Source organism: Triticum aestivum, chromosome 2B (genome assembly GCF_018294505.1).
Source record: "Triticum aestivum cultivar Chinese Spring chromosome 2B, IWGSC CS RefSeq v2.1, whole genome shotgun sequence".
In the NCBI taxonomy this organism is placed as follows: domain Eukaryota; kingdom Viridiplantae; phylum Streptophyta; class Magnoliopsida; order Poales; family Poaceae; genus Triticum; species Triticum aestivum.
In genome coordinates this window covers 212323734-212343349 of record NC_057798.1, presented here as the reverse complement: position 1 = coordinate 212343349, position 19616 = coordinate 212323734, and positions in this window count along the sequence as shown.

The window sequence follows — 19616 nt, the reverse complement described above, 5'->3', positions numbered from 1 at the left end:
AGGCTATACGCAAGTCCCTCGTACGTACACAAACAAACAAGAACCTCGCAACCAATGCGATAAAGGGGTTGTCAATCCCTTCACGGCCACTTGTGAAAGTGAGATCTGATAAAGATAATAATAAGATAAATATTTTTGGTATTTTTATGATAAAGATTGGAAAGTTAAGATTGCAAAATAAAGTAGATCGGAAACTTATATGATGGAAAATAGACCCGGGAGCCATAGGTTTCACTAGTGGCTTCTCTCAAGATAGCAAAAGTATTACGATGGGTGAACAAATTACTGTCGAGCAATTGATAGAAAAGTGCATAGTTATGAGAATATCTAGGCATGATCATGTATATAGGTATCACATCCGCGACAAGTAGATCGAAACGATTCTGCGTCTACTACTATGACTCCACACATCGACCGCTATCCAGCATGCATCTAGAGTATTAAGTTCATAAGGACAGAGTAACACATTAGGCAATATGACATGATGTAGAGGGATAAACTCAAGCAATATGATATAAACCCCATATTTTTATCCTCAATGGCAACAATACAATACGTGCCTTGTTGCCCCTGCTGTCACTGGGAAAGGACACCGCAAGATTGAACCTAAAGCTAAGCACTTCTCTCATTGCAAGAAAGATCAATCTAGTAGGCCAAACCAAACTGATAATTCGAAGAGACTTGCAAAGATAACCAATCATACATAAAAGAATTTAGAGGAGATTCAAATATTTCTCATAGATAAACTTGATGATAAACCCACAATTCATCGGATCCCGACAAACACACTGCAAAAAGAGTTACATCGAATAGATCTCCAAGAAGATCGAGGAGAACTTTGCATTGAGATTCAAAGAGAGAGAAGAAGCCATCTAGCTAATAACTATGGACCCGAAGGTCTGTTGTAAAGTACTCACAACTAATCGGAGAGGCTATGGTGTTAATGTAGAAGCGCTCCATGATCGATTCCCCCTCCGGCGGAGCGCCGGAAAAGGCTCCAAGATGGGATCTCACGGGTACAGAAGGTTGCTGCGGTGGAAATAGGGTTTTGTGGTGCTCCTGGATGTTTTCAGGGTATGAAAGTATACATAGGCAAAGGAAGTCGGCCAGGGGAGCCACAAGGGGCCCACAAGGGTGGGGGCGCGCCCACCCCCTAGGGCGCACCTCCCTACCTTGTGGCTTCCTTGTTTACTTCTTGACGTCCACTCTAAGTCTCCTGGATTGCGTTTGTTCCAAAAATAACTCTCCCGAAGGTTTCATTCCGTTTGGACTCCATTTGATATTCCTTTTCTTCGAAACACTGAAATTGGCAAAAAAATAGCAATTTGGGCTGGGCCTCCGGTTAATAGGTTAGTCCCAAAAACATAATATAAAAGTGTAGAATAAAGCCCATAAACATCCAAAACATGTAATATAATAGCATGAAACAATCAAAAATTATAGATACGTTGGAGACGTATCAAGCATCCCCAAGTTTAATTCCTGCTCGTCCTCGAGTAGGTAAATGATAAAAACAGAATTTTTGATGTGGAATTCTACCTAGCATATTTCTCAATGAAATTTTCTTTATTGTGGCATGAATGTTCAGATCCAAATGATTCAAAATAAAAGTTCATATTGACATAAAAAATAATAATACTTCAAGCATACTAACAAGTAATCATGTCTTATCAAAATAACATAGCCAAAGAAAGCTTATCCCTACAAAATTATATAGTTAGGTTATGCTTCATTTTCGTCACACCAAATACTCCCATCATGCACAACCCCGGTTTCAGACAAGAAATTGGTTCATACTTTTTAACGTGCTTCAACTTTTTCAACTCTCACGCAATACATGAGCTTAAGCCATGGATATAGCACTATGGGTGGAATAGAATATGATGATGGAGGTTGTGTGGAGAAGACAAAAAAGGAGAAAGTCTCACATCAACTAGGCGTATCAACGGGCTATGGAGATGTCCATTAATAGATATCAATGTGAGTGAGTAGGGATTGCCATGCAACGGATGCACTAGAGATATAAATGTATGAAAGCTCAACAAAAGAAACTAAGTTGGTGTGCATCCAACTTGCTTGCTCACGAAGACCTAGGGCATTTTGAGGAAGACAATCATTGGAATATACAAGCCAAGTTCTATAATGAAAAACTCCCACTAGTATATGCAAGTGACAACATAGGAGACTTTCTGTCATGAAGATCATGGTGCTACTTTGAAGCACAAGTGTGGAAAAAGGATAGTAACATTGTCCCTTCTCTCTTTTTCTCCCATTTTTTTTATTTTGGTGGGCTTCTTTGGCCTCTTTTTTATTTGGGCTTATTTCGCCTCTTTTTGTTTTAATAAAGTCCGGAGTCTCATCCCGACTTGTGGGGGAATCATAGTCTCCATCATCCTTTCCTCACTTGGGACAATGCTCTAATAATGACGATCATCCTACTTTTATTAATTTACAACTCAATACTTAGAACAAAATATGACTCTATGTGAATGCCTCCGGCGGTGTACCGGGATATGCAATGAATCAAGAGTGACGTGTATGAAAGAATTATAAAGGTGGCCTTGCCACAAATACGATGTCAACTACATGATCATGCAAAAGCAATATGACAATGATGGAACGTGTCATAATAAACGGAACGGTGGTAAGCTGCATGGCAATATATCTCGTAATGGCTATGGAAATGCCATAATAGGTAGGTATGGTGGCTATTTTGAGGAAGATATATGGTCGGTGTATGATACCGGCGAAAGTTGCGCGGCACAAGAGAGGCTAGCAATGGTGGAAGGGTGAGGGTGCGTATAATCCATGGACTCACATTAGTCATAAAGAACTCATATACTTATTGCAAAAGTATATTAGCCCTGGAAGCAAAGTACTACTACACATGCTCCTAGGGGATGGGTTAGTAGGAGTTAACCATCGCGCGATCCCGACCTCCACACATAAGGAAGGCAATCAAATTAAGAGCACCCCATGCTACAAATTTGTTACACAACTTTTACCATACGTGCATGCTGCGGGACTTGCCAACTTTAACACAAGTATTTATCAATTTCATAATTACCCAACTAGCATGATTCTAACATTACCACCTTATATCTCAAAACAATTATCAAGCATCAAATTGATCATAGTATTCAATGCACTTTCAATGATAGTTTTTATTATACCCAACTTGCATGCCCATCATATTAGGACCAATTTTATAACCAAAGCAAATACCATGTTGTTCTAAAAGAATCTCAAAATAATATAAGTGAAGCATGAGAGATCAATAATTTCTACAAAATAAAACCACCGCCGTGCTCTAAAAAGATATAAGTGAAGCACTAGAGCAAAATTGTCTAGCTCAAAAGATATAAGTGAAGCACATAGAGTATTCTAATAAATTCTGAATCATGTGTGTCTCTCCCAAAAGGTGTGTACAGCAAGGATGATTGTGTTAAACTAAAAAGCAAAGACTCATATCATACAAGACGCTCCAAGCAAAACACATATCATGTGGTGAATAAAAATATAGCTCCAAGTAACGTTACCGATGGACGAAGACGAAAGAGGGGATGCCTTCCGGGGCATTGATGACCCACAAGTATAGGAGATATATCGTAGTCCTTTCGATAAGTAAGAGTGTCGAACCCAACTAGGAGCATAAGGAAATGACAAGCGGTTTTCAGTAAGGTATTCTCTGCAAGCACTGAAATTGTAGGTAACAAATAGTTTTGTGATAAGATAATTTGTAACGGGTAATAAGCAATGAAAGTAAATAACGTGCAACAAGGTGGACCAATCCTTTTTGTATCAAAGGACAAGCCTGGACAAATTCTTATAATGAGAAAAGCCCTCCCGAGGACACATGGGATTATCGTCAAGCTAGTTTTCATCATGCTCATATGACTCACGTTCGGTACTTTGATAATTTGATATGTGGGTGGACCGGTGCTTGGGTGCTGCCCTTTCTTGGACAAGCATCCAACTTATGATTAACCCCTATTGCAAGCATCCACAACTACAAAAGAAGTAAGGTAAACCTAACCATATCATGAAACTAGTGGATCCTAATCAGCCCCTTACGAAGCAATGCATAAACTAGGGTTTAAGCTTCCGTCACTCTAGCAACCCATCATCTACTTATTACTTCCCAATGCCTTCCTATAGGCCCAAATAATGGTGAAGTGTCATGTAGTCGACGTTCACATAACACCACTAGAGGAGAGAGAACATACATCTCATCAAAATATCAAACGAATACCAAATTCACATGACTACTAATAGCAAGACTTCACCCATGTCCTCAGGAACAAACGTAACTACTCACAAAGCATATTCATGTTCATGATCAGAGGAGTACTAATATGCATTAAGGATCTGAACATATGATCTTCCACCAAGGAAACCAATTAGCATCAACTACAAGGAGTAATCAACACTAGTAGCAACCCACAGGTACGAATTTGTAGTTTTGATACAAGATTGGATACAAGAGATGAACTAGGGTTTTGAGAGGAGATGGTTCTGGTGAACATGTTGATGGAGATTAACCCCCTCCCGATGAGAGGATCGTTGGTGATGACGATGGTGATGATTTCCCCCTCCCAGAGGGAAGTTTCCCTGACAGAACAGCTCTGCCGGAGCCCTAGATTGGTTCCGCCAAGGTTCTGCCTCGTGGCGGCGGAGTTTCGTCCCGTAAGCTTGCTTATGAATTTTTCCAGGGTAAAAAACTTCATATAGCAGAAGATGGGCACTGGAGGGCCACCAGGGGCCCAAAGAGACAGGGGGCACGCCCAGTAGGGGGGTGCGCCCCCACCCTCGTGGACAGGGTGTGGGCCCCCTCTGGTACTTTCTTTGCTCAATAATTCTTATTAATTCCAAAAAAGGCTTCCATGGAGTTTCAAGACTTTTGGAGCTGTGCAGAATAGGTTTCCAATATTTGCTCCTTTTCCAGCCAGAATCCCAGCTGCCGGCATTCTCCCTCTTCATGATAAACCTTGTAAAATAAGAGAGAATAGCCATAATTATTGTGACATAACGTGTAATAACAGCCCATAATGCAATAAATATCGATATAAAAGCATGATGCAAAATGGACGTATCCACTCCCCCAAGCTTAGACCTCGCTTGTCCTCAAGCGGAAGCCGATATCGAAAATATGTCCACAAGTTTAGAGATAGAGGTGTCGATGAAAATAAAATACGGACATGAGGGCATCATGATCATTCTTATAACAGCAACATACATATATTTTATCATATGATTTCGTATGCTCAAGTAACAATCTATTCACAATGTCAAGTATAGTTCAGAAATTACAGTCATTGAAGCAAGTGCAATTTATCATAACATCAGAAAGAGTCAAGAATAGAGCTTTTCAGCAAGTCCACATACTCAACTATCATATAGTCTTCTACAATTGCTAACACTCATGCAATACTTATGGTTATGGAGTTTTAATCGGACACTGAGAAAGATAAGGGTTTATGATGTTGCCTCCCAATGTATTCACCTTTGGGTGATGTCAACAATAATAGTTCATGCTAACTTACATCCAATTGGATATATATATCAGGATCTTTCCAACACGAGGTGCTTGCCAAAGGATAAAATGAAAAAGGGAAAGGTGAAGATCACCTTGACTCTTGCATAAAGTAAAGATAGGCCCTTTATAGAGGGAAGCATAGGTTGTCATGTGCTTTTAGGGTTGGATGCACAATATCTTAATGCAAAAGAACGTCACTTTATATTGCCACTTGTGATATGAACCTTTATTATGTAGTCTGTCGCTTTTATTACTTCCATATCTATCGGATATCGGGTTCTGGCAAAACCCTTAAGGTTCGAACTCTAGGGTGTGCGCGAAGATCTTCCCCTACCAATCCACGTTCCAACGCCTCGCCGTGAATCTAAGCCACACAATGAACAACACAAGGGACACAATATACTAGTTTGGGCCACCGTTGTGGTTTAATACCCTACTCTAGTTTGTGGTGTGGTGGATTGCCTCAGGGGCTGAAGATGAACAGTACGGAGGAAGAACAGCCTCGCGAGGGGTGTTCTTGAGCTGGTGCAGTGTTCTACTCGGGTGGATTCGACTGTCTCTAGATGGGATCGGATCGTCCCTTCCCTGTGGTGGTGGCTATTTCTATTTATAGAGGCCCTAGTCCTCTTCCCAAATATTGAGCGGGAAGGGAGCCAACAACGGCCATTCTGAAGGGGAACAACTAGTACAAGTTATCCAGACTAAAGTTGGTCTTCGACTGCCAAAGGCACTGGTGATGACGCCGTCTTGGGTTCCATGGTGACCTCCATCCTGCCGCTCTGCTGGTCTTGGTCTCATTGCACCGATATGGTAACCTTTGCTGGATGCCTCGGTACTCCACGTCTGCGCTTTCCCCCTTTGCACCAAAGAGGAAACGAGGACACTGCGCAGGCTGGCGCCCGCCTGGTCTCGATCGTCATGGCTTGCATCATGAGCACCTCGCGAGGTACCCCTGCCTTGATCTCTCCACCTCCTCGCGAGCCTGCCTGGTGAGGCCGTTCCTGAGGAAGCCTTGCAGCACCCGCCCCGCGAGGCTTGGCCCCTCGCGAGGGTCTTGAGCTTGGGTCGATGAAGACGGGCCGTACTGGGCCACCCCTTGAGCCACGCCGCAGGCCGCAGGCAGGCAAGTCTGGGGACCCCCATTCCCAAGACGCCGACAATATTACACGATCGTATAAAGCTTATTTTCTCCGCACCAATAAGTCATACATATTTAGAGAGCAATTTTTATTGCTTGCAACATGACAACTTACTTGAAAGATCTTACTCAATCCATAGGTAGGTATGGTGGACTCTCATGGCAAAACTGGGTTTAAGGATATTTGGAAGCACAAGTAGTATCTCTACTTGGTGCAAGGAATTTTTGGCTAGCATGAGAGGGAAAGGCAAGCTCAACATGTTGGACGATCCATGACAATATACTTTAACTGAGATGTGAGAAAACATAACCCATTACATTGTCTTCCTTGTCCAACATCAACTCTTTAGAATGTCATACTTAATGAGTGCTCACAATCATAAAAGATGTCCAAGATAGTATATTTATATGTGAAAACCTCTCTTTCTTTATTACTTCCTATTAATTGCAACGATGACCAAAACTATGTTTGTCAACTCTCAACAACTTTTATGCCTCATACTCTTTATATATGAAGTCATTACTATCCATAAGATCAATATGAACTCTTTTATTCTTTTTATTCTTTCTATTTTCTCAAGATCATAGCAGGATAGCAAAGCCCTTGACTCAACACTAATCTTTATTATATAGCTCACTGACTCGACTACATAGAGAGATCACAAAGCAAAACTCAAAACTAATTCAAACCAAGACTTTATTCTACTAGATCTAGATATTACTAAAAGGATCAAACTAAGAAAAACAGTAAAGATAGAGTGTGATGTTGATACGATACCGGGGCACCTCCCCCAAGCTTGGCAGTTGCCAAGGGGAGTGCCCATACCCATGTGATTATGTCCTCGGAGGTGATGAAGGTGGTTATGATGAAGGTGGATAATCGCACATCGAGCGTAAAAGATCCTTGAACTTGCGGATAATGCCCTTGAGTCCGATGATATGATCCTTCAACAAAATATTTTCCTGTGTGAGATACTTGTTTTGTATGCGAGCTAACTCAATCATCTTGAAAGCTTCAATCTCAGTTGGAGTAAAGAGGTTAGGTAGAGGTTGAGGGATGTTTTCTTCTTCTACCGCCGGAGCTTGATCCTCCATGGCCTTCTTGATCCCTTCATCCTTGTTGATCTCCTCCGGTTCTTCTCTTTTCATCTCTATCTTCAATAGCCAGGCATCCTTGTCTTCATTGTTGGAGGAAGGTGACATCATGATGCTCCAAATCTGTCAGAAAAACAGCTCGAAACGAAAACAGAGGATTTTTGCGTGATACAGTGGTCAAAAGCTTCGGGAGATTATATAATGAATTTTTACCGACCAAGAGAAGTAGCATGCAAGAAAACGGAGTCCGGGAGGCACACGAGGTGCCCACGAGACAGGGGGGCGCGCCCAATAGGGGTGGGCACGCCCTCCACCCTCGTGGAGGCCTCGTGTCCTTCCTGGATTACTTCTTGCTTTCCAAAATTCTTAAATATTCCAAAACAAAGAAAAAATGCCATTAGAATTGTTTTGGAGTCGGTTTACTTACCGTACCACATACCTATTCCTTTTCGGAGTCTGAAACATTCTGGAAAATGTCCCTTATGTATTCCTCCGGGGTTACGGTTTCAATAATATTAGTTTCAACATTTATAGGATTACCTGAGATATAATGTTTGATTCTTTGACCGTTCACCACCCTCGGACTTGTGCCTTCGAAGTTGTTGATCTTTATGGCACCGGAACAATAGACCTCCTCGATAACGTGAGGACATTCCCATTTAGAGGTAAGTTTTCCTGCAAAAAATCTTAAACGAGAGTTGAATAGCAACACATAATCACCTACGTTAAACTCATGCTTTTGTATTCTTTTGTCATGCCATCTTTTAACTTTTTCTTTGAACAGCTTAGCATTCTCATAGACTTGGGTTCTCCATTCATCAAGTGAGCTAATGTCAAATAACCTCTTCTCACCAGCAAGTTTGAAGTCATAGTTGAGCTCTTTAATAGACCAATATGCTTTATGTTCAAGTTTGAGAGGTAAGTGACATGCTTTTCCATAAACCATCTTATACGGAGACATACCCATCAGATTTTTATATGCAGTTCTATAGGCCCATAATGCATCATCAAGTTTCTTGGACCAATTCTTTCTAGATCTATTAACAGTCTTTTGCAAAATTAATTTGAGCTCTCTAATATTCAATTCTACTTGACCACTAGACTGTGGGTGATAAGGAGATGCAATTATATGATCAACATCATACTTAGCAAGCATTTTGCGAAAAGCACCATGAATAAAATGTGAACCACCATCAGTCATGAGATATCTAGGGAATCCAAACCTCGGAAAATAACTTATTTAAGCATCTTAATAGAAGTGTTATGATCAGCACTACTAGTTGGAATAGCTTCTACCCACTTAGTAACGTAATCAACGACAACTAAAATATGTGTGTATCCATTAGAGGCAGGAAAAGGTCCCATATAATCGAAGCCCCAAACATCAAATGGTTCAATAACAAGAGAATAATTCATAGGCATTTCTTGACGTCTACTAATATTACCAATTCTTTGACATTCATCACAAGACAAGACAAACTTACGAGCATCTTTGAAGAGAGTAGGCCAATAAAAACCGGATTGCAATACCTTATGTGCAGTTCTATCTCCAGCGTGGTGTCCTCTATATGGTTCGGAGTGACACTTGCATAGGATCTATTCCCGTTCATGCTCAGGTACACAATGTCTAATAACACCATCTACTCCTTTATAAGGGTGTGGGTCATCCCAAAAGTAATTTCTTAAATCAGAAGAGAACTTTTTTCTTTTGCTGGTATGTGAAACTAGGTGGTATCAATTTAGCAACAATGTAATTAGCATAATCAACATACCATGGAGCAGTACGAGAAGCATTAATGGAGTGAGTCCTGGATAAGGGGGTATCCGCAGCCGAACTATATACTTTGGCCGGACTATTGGACTATGAAGATACAAGGCAGAAGACTTCGTCCCGTGTCCGGATGGGACTCTCCTTGGCGTGGAAGGCAAGCTTGGCGATTCGGATGTAGATATCCTCCTCTGTAAACTGACTCTGTGTAACCCTAGCCCTCTCCGATGTCTATATAAACCAGAGGGTTTAGTCCGTAGAACAACAACAATCATACCACAGGCTAGCTTCTAGGGTTTAGCCTCTCTGATCTCGTGGTAGATCAACTCTTGTAATACTCATATCATCAAGATCAATCAAGCAGGAAGTAGGGTATTACCTCCACCGAGAGGGCCCGAACCTGGGTAAACATCGTGTTCCCAGCCTCCTGTTACCATTAGTTTTAGACGCACAGTTCGGGACCCCCTACCCGAGATCCGCCGGTTTTGACACCGACATTGGTGCTTTCATTGAGAGTTCGTTTGTGTCTTTGCTGCAAGGCTAGATGGCTTCTCCAACCTTCAACCACGCTGTCCTGGGTGAGACTTTTCTCCCCGGACAGATCTTTGTGTTCGGCGGCTTCGCACTGTAGGCCAACTCGCTTGGCCATCTGGAGCAGATCGATAGCTACACCCCCGACCATCAGGTCAGGTTTGGAAACCTAAACTACACTGCTGACATCCGCGGAGACTTGATCTTCGACGGATTCGGACCCGTGTCAGGAGCGCCGAACAATCACGACGAGCATGACCTAGATCTGCAGTCGGACAATATTCGGGACATCGCACCTGTCACAGCTCCGGACTTTGCTCCAGAGCAGCTCATGCCTTCTGAGGACGGGTGGATGGACCCCGCCCTAAAGACCGCACACTCATGGGCTTTAGAGCCGAACATAGACTCCTCTCCTAAAGGGATCTGTATCTCCGGACCCCCGAACTCGCCTCCAGTCGTGTGTTTCAGACGGCGCACATCCGAGCCCATCGAATCTAACTGGGCTCCGGTTATGGAATTCGCTGCTGCAGATATCTTTCAGCACTCACCCTTCGGAGATGTGCTAAATTCATTAAAGTCTCTCTCTCTCTGTCAGAAGACTCCTGGCCGAACTATGTCCGGCCCGTGTGGGATACGGAAGACGAAGAAAATCACAACCCACCCACCACCCACTTTATAGCCACTGTCGATGACCTAACAGACATGCTTGACTGCGACCCCAATAACATCGACGGTATGGACGTCGATGTAGGGGACGATCTGGAACCCCCTCCCACGGGGCGCTGGACAGCCACTTCATCATACAACGTCTACATGGTGGACACCCCCAAAGAAGACAATGGTGACAAAAAGGACACAACAGAGGATAAACCCCCCGGGCCAAAGCAAAAACGACGGCGTAAGCGCCGCCTCAGGTCCAGTTACAGTAAAAATAGCGATAACAACCCAAAACAGGATGACACTCCGGTCGATTCCGAAGGCAACAACGACCATAGGGACCCAGCGATGGAGCAGGACAAACCAGGTCATGCCGAACACAGCCCGGAGAAGATGCACAATCACATAAATTCAGAGGGCTGAACTCATCATGCTACCTACAAAAAAGAGAACAGTCCGGTTAACGATGCGTTCATCATCCCGGAAGAACATTCAGAACAAGATAACCTCCGCAGAAAACTCCTGGCCACAACACGGAGCCTGAAGAAGAAGAAGCAAAGGCTTAAGGCCGCGCAGGACAAGCTCAACCGAAGATGGAATAAGGTGCTGGACACCGAAGGAAAATGTGGCGATAATCGCCACACAAAGAGCTACCCAAAGCGCAAACTGCTACCCGAATTTGACAATGAAGCCACAGCACCCGTTCGACCCAAAAACAATACGGCTACTCAGCCGGACCAACCACCTCATGGCCGTGATAGAGGAGCCACTGATACCGCACACGATTTACGAGAGCTCCTGGACAAAAAGGCCAGTGCGGCCAGATACATCTATGGGTCGAGAGGACATGCTCCGACGCGGGACGAGGGCCACCACAATGATCATATTGATCAAATACCAGTCCGGAATCAACACCTGAAGCAATAGCAGCCGACATCATGCCGCAACATGGCCAGATACAGATGGGCCGCACACCCCCTGTGCTTCACGGGCGAGGTGCTGGATCATGAATTTCCATAGGGATTCAAACCCGTGAATATAGAGTCATACGACGGAACGACGGACCCTGGGGTCTGGATTGAGGATTTTATCCTTCACATACACATGGCTCGGGGGGATGACCTCCACGCCATCAAATACCTCCCCCTCAAGTTAAAAGGACCAGCTCGTCATTGGATGAAAAGCCTCCCCGAAAACTCAATTGGAAGTTGGGAGGAACTTGAGGATGCTTTCAGGGCCAACTTTCAAGGGACCTATGTCTGGCCTCCAGATGCTAACGACTTAAGTCACATAATACATCAGTCAGGAGAGTCCGCCCAGAAACTTTGGAACAGATTCCTCACTAAGAAGAATCAAATTGTCGACTGTCCAGATGCCGAAGCCTTAGCAGCCTTCAAACATAGTATCAGCGACGAGTGGCTTGCTAGACACCTCGGCCAAGAAAAGCCGAGAATGATGGCAGCCTTAACAAGCCTCATGACCCGATTTTGTGCGGGCGAGGACAGCTGGTTGGCCCGTAGAGGCACCAGTGACCGGGGTACATCCAAAATCCGAGATGGCAACGGGAAGCCACGGCACAATAAGCACAAACGTCGGAATAACGGTAGTCCGGACAACACAGCGGTCAACGCTAGATTCAGTTGCTCTCGACCTGGTCAAGGAAAGAAGCCATTCAAAGGCAATAAAGAGGAACCATCCGGCCTGAACAAAGTCCTGGACAGATTGTGCCAAATCCATGGCACTTCCGACAAACCTCTAAATCATACCCACAAGGAATGTTGGGTTTTTCAGCAGGCCGGTAAGTTAAATGCCGAACACATGGGAAGGGAAACACCAAGAGAAGACGAGGATGAGCCTCGCTAGCCGAACACCAGGGGCCAGAAACAATTCCCACCGGAAGTCAAAATGGTAAACATGGTACACGCAACTCACGCAGAGTTTGTAGCCCCCCAATCCAATCCCTGGGCAAATTGCCCGATCACTTTTGATCACAGGGACTACCCGACCAGTATCCGGCAAGGAGGATCGGCTGCCTTGGTTCTCGACCCAATAATTGATGGATACCATCTTACTCGCGTCCTAATGGACGGCGGCAGTAGTCTTATCTGATATATCAAGACACCATCCGCAAGATGGGGGTAGACCCATCTAGAATAAGCCAAAATAACGCCACCTTCAATGGAGTGATTCCAGGCATAGTAGCCCACTGCTGGGGCTCCCTCGTATTAGAAGTGACATTCGGTTCTCCCGACAACTTCAGAAGCGAGAACCTACTCTTCAACATCGCCCCCTTCAACAGCGATTATCATGCATTGCTGGGAAGAACGACCTTCGCTTGCTTTAACGAAATACCGAACTATGCTTGCCTTAAACTCAAGATGCCCGGTCCACGCGGCATCATCACGGTTAGCAGAAACACATATTAGTATGCGGAAGTTCCCGCTACCAGACTCTAGGCGGCCTCTCCCACAAGAAGACATGACCGGTCGTCAAGACCACGGACATGGTTAGACGAGTCCAATACACCATTTTTCACAATGGCTCGGATAAACCTGAGCCAGGGGCTATACATGTGTCCCCATAAATAATACAAGGGGTTGCAAACATGTAACAAAAGCCCACAATTCGGCTTGCCTCACTAATAGGCCGGATCTCGAACATTTCTCGAGCATAACTAACTTTTTGCACATTTTCCTTTTTCTTTTCTATAGACACTACCAGTGCGACACCCTTCTAGGACATGACACAACAGAGACACAGGCGCAGACGTGCAGTAGGGCCCCGCCCATAGGTTTCTCTTTAGATTAAGCCCCTGCGTAAACCTTCTTTACTATCTCCTGTTCTTCGACGTCCCATGGGTATTTCATAAACCTATAAGGGATACTGGCGTTATAGGCTTTTGGCCACGACAGATCAATGCACGTACTTGGAATCACAGGGTCAAGGGCGTCATTCAGCCCAATATATGTTATAAATGCCTAATACCTTCGGGAGTGTTTGGCGTCACGAGTTTGGCCTTATATGCATTAGCTCTGAATCATGTCTTTGGTCAAATGTTGGGTTAGCCCGACTCCTGGATTTGCTGCCTTACATTCTGTTCTATTGGCTAAGGTGGCCAAGGAGAACTACTGTGATTGTGCCCTTGTTATTCCGGACGAGCACCTCAGTAGAGAAAGCCGAAAATTGACTGTCATGGTACAGTGAGAGACTGGTCAACCACTCGAGGACTAATCGGAATCTATAGGATTCCTCCGCATTAACGAAGGACCGGTCTACCGGTCAAGTACGCGCATCGTATTCGGACGCTCGCGGAAGTACCAGGGGCTACATAGTAGCCCCACCTTTCAAACTCCTATGGCTAAGTGAAAAGTGTTACAACTATATAGTCCGGTTGCCTGGTTCGATGTGCGATCACCTCCTTAACGGACCAAGACGTTGGATCAAGTGTGTTCACGCATATTTTTTCGAACACCCCCGCATTATGTGCGTGGGTGCCGAAGCCGACGACTGCTAACTTTCATGTTATATGCATACATAAACAGCCACACAGGAGACATTATAATACTTTCAGGCAATAATCAAACACATAATTGTTTACTTTTAATAGAATCGTCACTCAAACATGACATTCTTTGAGCACTGTGCCTCTATTCTACGGGCACCTTCTATGACCTGCTCAAAATAGTGCTCGGCTGGGTCTTGGCTTCCTGCCGGACCCTGGGTTGCAATGCTAGTGGCCTCCATATCCTCCCAGTATGTTTTCACACGGGCAAGAGCCATCCGCGCACCCTCTATGCATGTCGATCTCTTCACGGCATCGATCTGCGCTCTGGCGCCAAATAATTGTTGCACCAAACCAAAGTAACTGTCCGGCTTCGGCCCCTTCGGCCACAGATGGTCTATCACAGACCTCATTGCAAGGCCGGATAGCCTATGGAGCTCGGCTATAGCGGCCATCTTCTCACTCAAGGGCAAGGAGCGTGCTGGCGCATTAAACTGCGACCAGAACAGTCTTTCTATTTTATTATCTTCATGGTCCATGAACAACTTGGTTGCATCAGCCGCACTCTTCGCCAAGTCCGCATACTTATCTGCGGCACTCCATAGCTTATCCAATGGAGCATAATTTGGATCTAAAAACTTCATCCGCAACAAATAAGGATTTCCAGCCGCGATCTCCCCGGCTTGTCCAAGTTCCTCCCGCGCGTCTCTAATCTAAGAACACGTCTCTTTAGCCGAGTCCAGCGCCTTCTTCAGGTCAGCCGCCTTCACCTGATTCTCTTTCTCGAGAAGCTCATACCGGCCGGCGGCGTCCCTCAGCTCCACAGCCATCTCGGCTATCTTTTCTTCGCTTCGGAGATGAGCGGCCTGTTCGGCTCTCAACTCCTCGGCTGCCTTTAGAGCAGCCGCATTGCTAACCCAGGCTTGTTCCTTGGCAAGGGTATGCTCCGCCCTCAGGGCCTCAACGGCAGCAGCTCCGCCTGCAACTATATCACATCACATTAATATTACAACCTTCTTGCAATTTCCCAAAATAGATGTGGATATAGGAAAGCATACTCTGCGACTCCTCGAATCGCTTGTTAACAAGCATGAAGTTGGCCTGCACCACGTCAATTTGCCGCCTCAATTCGGCGCATTCAGCGGCTTGGTCTATTGACGAACCCTTAGCAATCTGCACATCAATACAAGTGCAATCATTATGTGGGAGTATGATCCTCCGTTTGCCGCCATCGGCTGGCATCCACAGTCTCAGGGGCTACTATCAATACAGAGCGCATGTATCGCATGCAGTACAACTAAAAGCTGCGTATTTTTGTGGCTTACCTCAAAGCCTTTGAGCAGGCTCTTGAAAGCTTTGTTTAAACCGCTTGTGGCAGAGGAGATTTTCTCCAACACCATACCCATTAGTGTATGATTATCCTCCAAGAGAGTAGCTGACTCCAGGAGGCCCATCAGCGTGTTCGGCCGGACACCGGACTCTCCCGGACCCTTTTCCTTGTCGGCCACAGGAGCCGAGCGCGCCGGGCTCGGGGCGGCCGAAGTGTTAGCTTCCGGCCCCATTGGATCTGGACTCCTCCGTGACGATACCTCAGGGTCGCCAGCTTCATGGGATGGAGAGGCAGGTGGGGTTTCACTCTCCATCATCTCCGGAAGAAGATCCCCCGAGGATGAGCCCTGTTGAGATGAACTGCTGACCGGACTACAAAAACAGGTCCCGGTTATTACTCTCAGAGGAAAACGCAATAAGTTCCTTGTTTAATTAAACTTACAGCTTGGTGGAGGGCTGGCCCATTTGCGGGCACTGTGCAGTGAGGACGCCCTTCGGGGCAGGGCCCTTTGGTGAAGTTCTCTTCCCTTATTTAGGCGCCCCCATCTCCAAGTCTTCGAAGGCGGCCCTCTTCTTCCCGCGGGAGGAGGAAACCTCAGATTCACCTCCCCGATTTTCCTCCTCCGTGGAGAAGCTAATTCCCCCAGTTCGGATGCGCAATGTGTGAGGCCCACTCTTGGCCTCCCCACTCTTCCCTTTGGCTTTCTCTCGTGGCACCTAACTTAGTGTTCGTTAAAGAATCCTGGCCATTGCCGGGCCAGGCGAGCGTTCGGGAAGCGGGGCCGGACACCTGATCCTCTCCACCTTACTAAGACAATCCTGGTTGCGGATTGTGTTCAGAATAATGCTATAACAAATATAAGCAAGGTGTTCAGTTATAGGGTTACTTACTTGGGTATCAAGGCGATTGCAGCTCAGGCCCGCATCCTCGGTAGTGTCCGGACACTCTATTCGTGGTCCGAAGAACAACTTATACATCCCTTTGGGCGTCATGCTGAAGAAATGCTGGATGGTTCGCGGACCTTTTGGATTATATTCCCACATCCGGAGAGGTCGACGTTTGCACGGCAGGATCCGCCGAACTAGCATTACCTGGATTATTTTGACAAGACTAATGTCCCTCTTGAGGAGCTCCCGAATGCGGCTTTGTAGCATTGGTACATCATTTGCAGGCCCCCAGTTTAGTCCCACGTTGGCCTACGATGCTAGTTGAGGTGGAGGGCCTGAGCGGAAGGCGGGCGCGGCCGCCCACTTTGAGCCTCGAGGAGCTGTGACATAGAACCACCTCCGTTGCCATAAATTAGATACCTCCGGGAAGGAGCCTTCGGGCCACGGGGCATCGACGTTCCTACTTATTTTGGCGCCTCCGCACTCTGCATGTCACCCCTCAATCATCTTCGGCTTCACATTGAAAGTCTTGAGCCATAAGCCGAAGTGGGGGGTGATGTGGAGGAAGGCTTCACACACATTGATAAATGACAAGATGTGGAGGATGGAGTCCGGAGCTAGATTGTGGAAATCTAGCCCGTAATAGAACATGAGCCCCCTCACGAAGGGGTCAAGAGTCAGACATAATCCTCGGAGGAAGTGGGAAACGAATACGACACTCTTGTTGGTCTCGGGAGTGGGGATAACCTATTCAAGAGCAGGAAGCCTATGCTTGAGATCGGCGTTCAAATACCCAGCCCCCCTGAGCTTCGCAATATCCTCCTCTGTGACAGGGGAAGACATCCATCGGCCTTGATGGTCAGATCCGGACATGATCGAAGATCCGGGGTGCTTAGGCTCGAGCTTTGGGTGTTGGAACTCAGGGTGCGAGATGTGCGAGTGTGGAGATAGAGGGGTAGGCCTCAGCTCCTTTATAAAGGGGGGAAGAATATCAAGCGTCCCCGAACATGGTCGTTCGGGACTTGCCTAAAAACACACGGTCATGCCAACAGGCACGATTGGATTACCCATACCTGTATTGATGAGAATCTCGTAGTAAGGGGGACACGATCTCTGCCCTGACAGGACGTGCCATGGAAACCGCCTCGTGGTGTGTACGGTAGCATTTTGTAAAAATGGTTTGAATAAAAACCGGACTGTGGCGTGACATCACTTTTCGAAGAATGGTCAGCAGATTGGGTTCATGGATTATTATCCTCTCTACGGTGGTATATGGAATTTATCTTATAGAGCCAGACACGGTCCTTGTGTTTGGAATTAATTTTGGGTATTCGGTGGTGGAACCCGCCTCGCAATGCCGAAGACAATCTACGCACCGGACTCATCGTCATTGAAGCCTGGTTCAAGGGTTACTGAGGGAGTCCTGGATAAGGGGTATCCGGACAGCCGGACTATATACTTTGGCCGGACTATTGGACTACGAAGATACAAGGCAGAAGACTTTGTCCCGTGTCCGGATGGGACTCTCCTTGGCGTGGAAGGCAAGCTTGGCGATTCGGATGTAGATCTCCTCAACTGTAAACCGACTCTGTGTAACCCTAGCCCTCCCCGGTGTCTATATAAACCAGAGGGTTTAGTCTGTAGAACAACAACAATCATACCATATGCTAGCTTCTAGGGTTTAGCCTCTCTGATCTCGTGGTAGATCAACTCTTGTAATACTCATATCATCCAGATCAATCAAGCAGGAAGTAGGGTATTACCTCCACCGAGAGGGCCTGAACTTGGGTAAACATCGTGTCCCTAGCCTCCTGTTACCATTATTCTCAGACGCATAGTTTGGGACCCCCTACCCGAGATCCGCCGGTTTTGACACCGACATTAATGACCGCTAATTGTTCATCAGGAAAGCTATCATCAATAGGTAGTGGGTCATCAAGAACATTCTCTAACCTAGATAAGTTGTCTGCAATGCGGTTCTCAGCTCCCTTTCTATCAATAATATGCAAATCAAATTCTTGGAGCAAGAGAACCCATCTAATAAGTCTAGGCTTAGCATCTTTGTTTTCCATCAGATATTTAATAGCAGCATGATTAGTGTGAATAGTAACTTTAGAATCAACAATACAAGGTCTGAACTTATCACATGCAAATACAACTGCTAAGAATTCTTTTTCAGTCGTAGCATAATTTCTCTGGGCAGTATCAAGAGTTTTACTAGCATGCTATATAACATTTAATTTCTTATCAACTCTTTGCCCTAGAACAGCACCTACATCATAATCACTAGCATCACACATAATTTCAAAGGGTAACTTCCAATCAGGTGGCTGAACAATAGTTGTAGTGATCAAAGCTTTCTTAAGTATTTCAAATGCTTCTACACAATCATCATCAAAGACAAAAGGAATATCTTTTTGCAATAAATTAGTCAGAGGCCTAGAGATTTTTGAAAAGTCCTTAATGAACCTACTATAAAAACCGGCATGACCAAGGAAACTTCTTATACCTTTAATGTCCTCGGGACACGATATTTTTTCAATAGCATCAACTTTAGCTTTATCAACTTCAATACTTCTTTCAAAAATTTTATGCCCCAAGACAATGCCTTCATTAACCATAAAGTGGCACTTTTCCCAATTCAAGATGAGACTAGTGTCTTCACATCTCTGCAAAACTCGATCAAGGTTGCTGAAGCAATCATCAAAAGAAGATCCATAAACGGAGAAATCAATTACCATCTAGAATAACCATAAACTCGATCAAGGCTGACACAGGTATTTGAGAGAAACTAGAATAACCATTTAGAAAGCAGAAATGTGAATGTTTGGATAGTATTTCTAGCATTTGATCAATAAAAGGTAAAGGGTAATGATCTTTCTTAGTAGCTTTATTTAATTTACGAAAATCAATTACCATCCTATAACCTGTAATAATTCTTTGCGGGATCAATTCATCTTTATCATTAGAAACGACAGTGATACCTCCCTTCTTAGGGACGCAATGGACAGGACTTACCAAATCACTATCAGCAACGGGATAAATTATACCTACCTCAAGGAGTTTTAGTATCTCCTTTCTTACCACTTCTTTCATCTTAGGATTTAACCGTTATTGAGGATCTCTAACTGGTTTGGCATCTTTCTCCAATTTTATTTTGTGTTGGCATAGA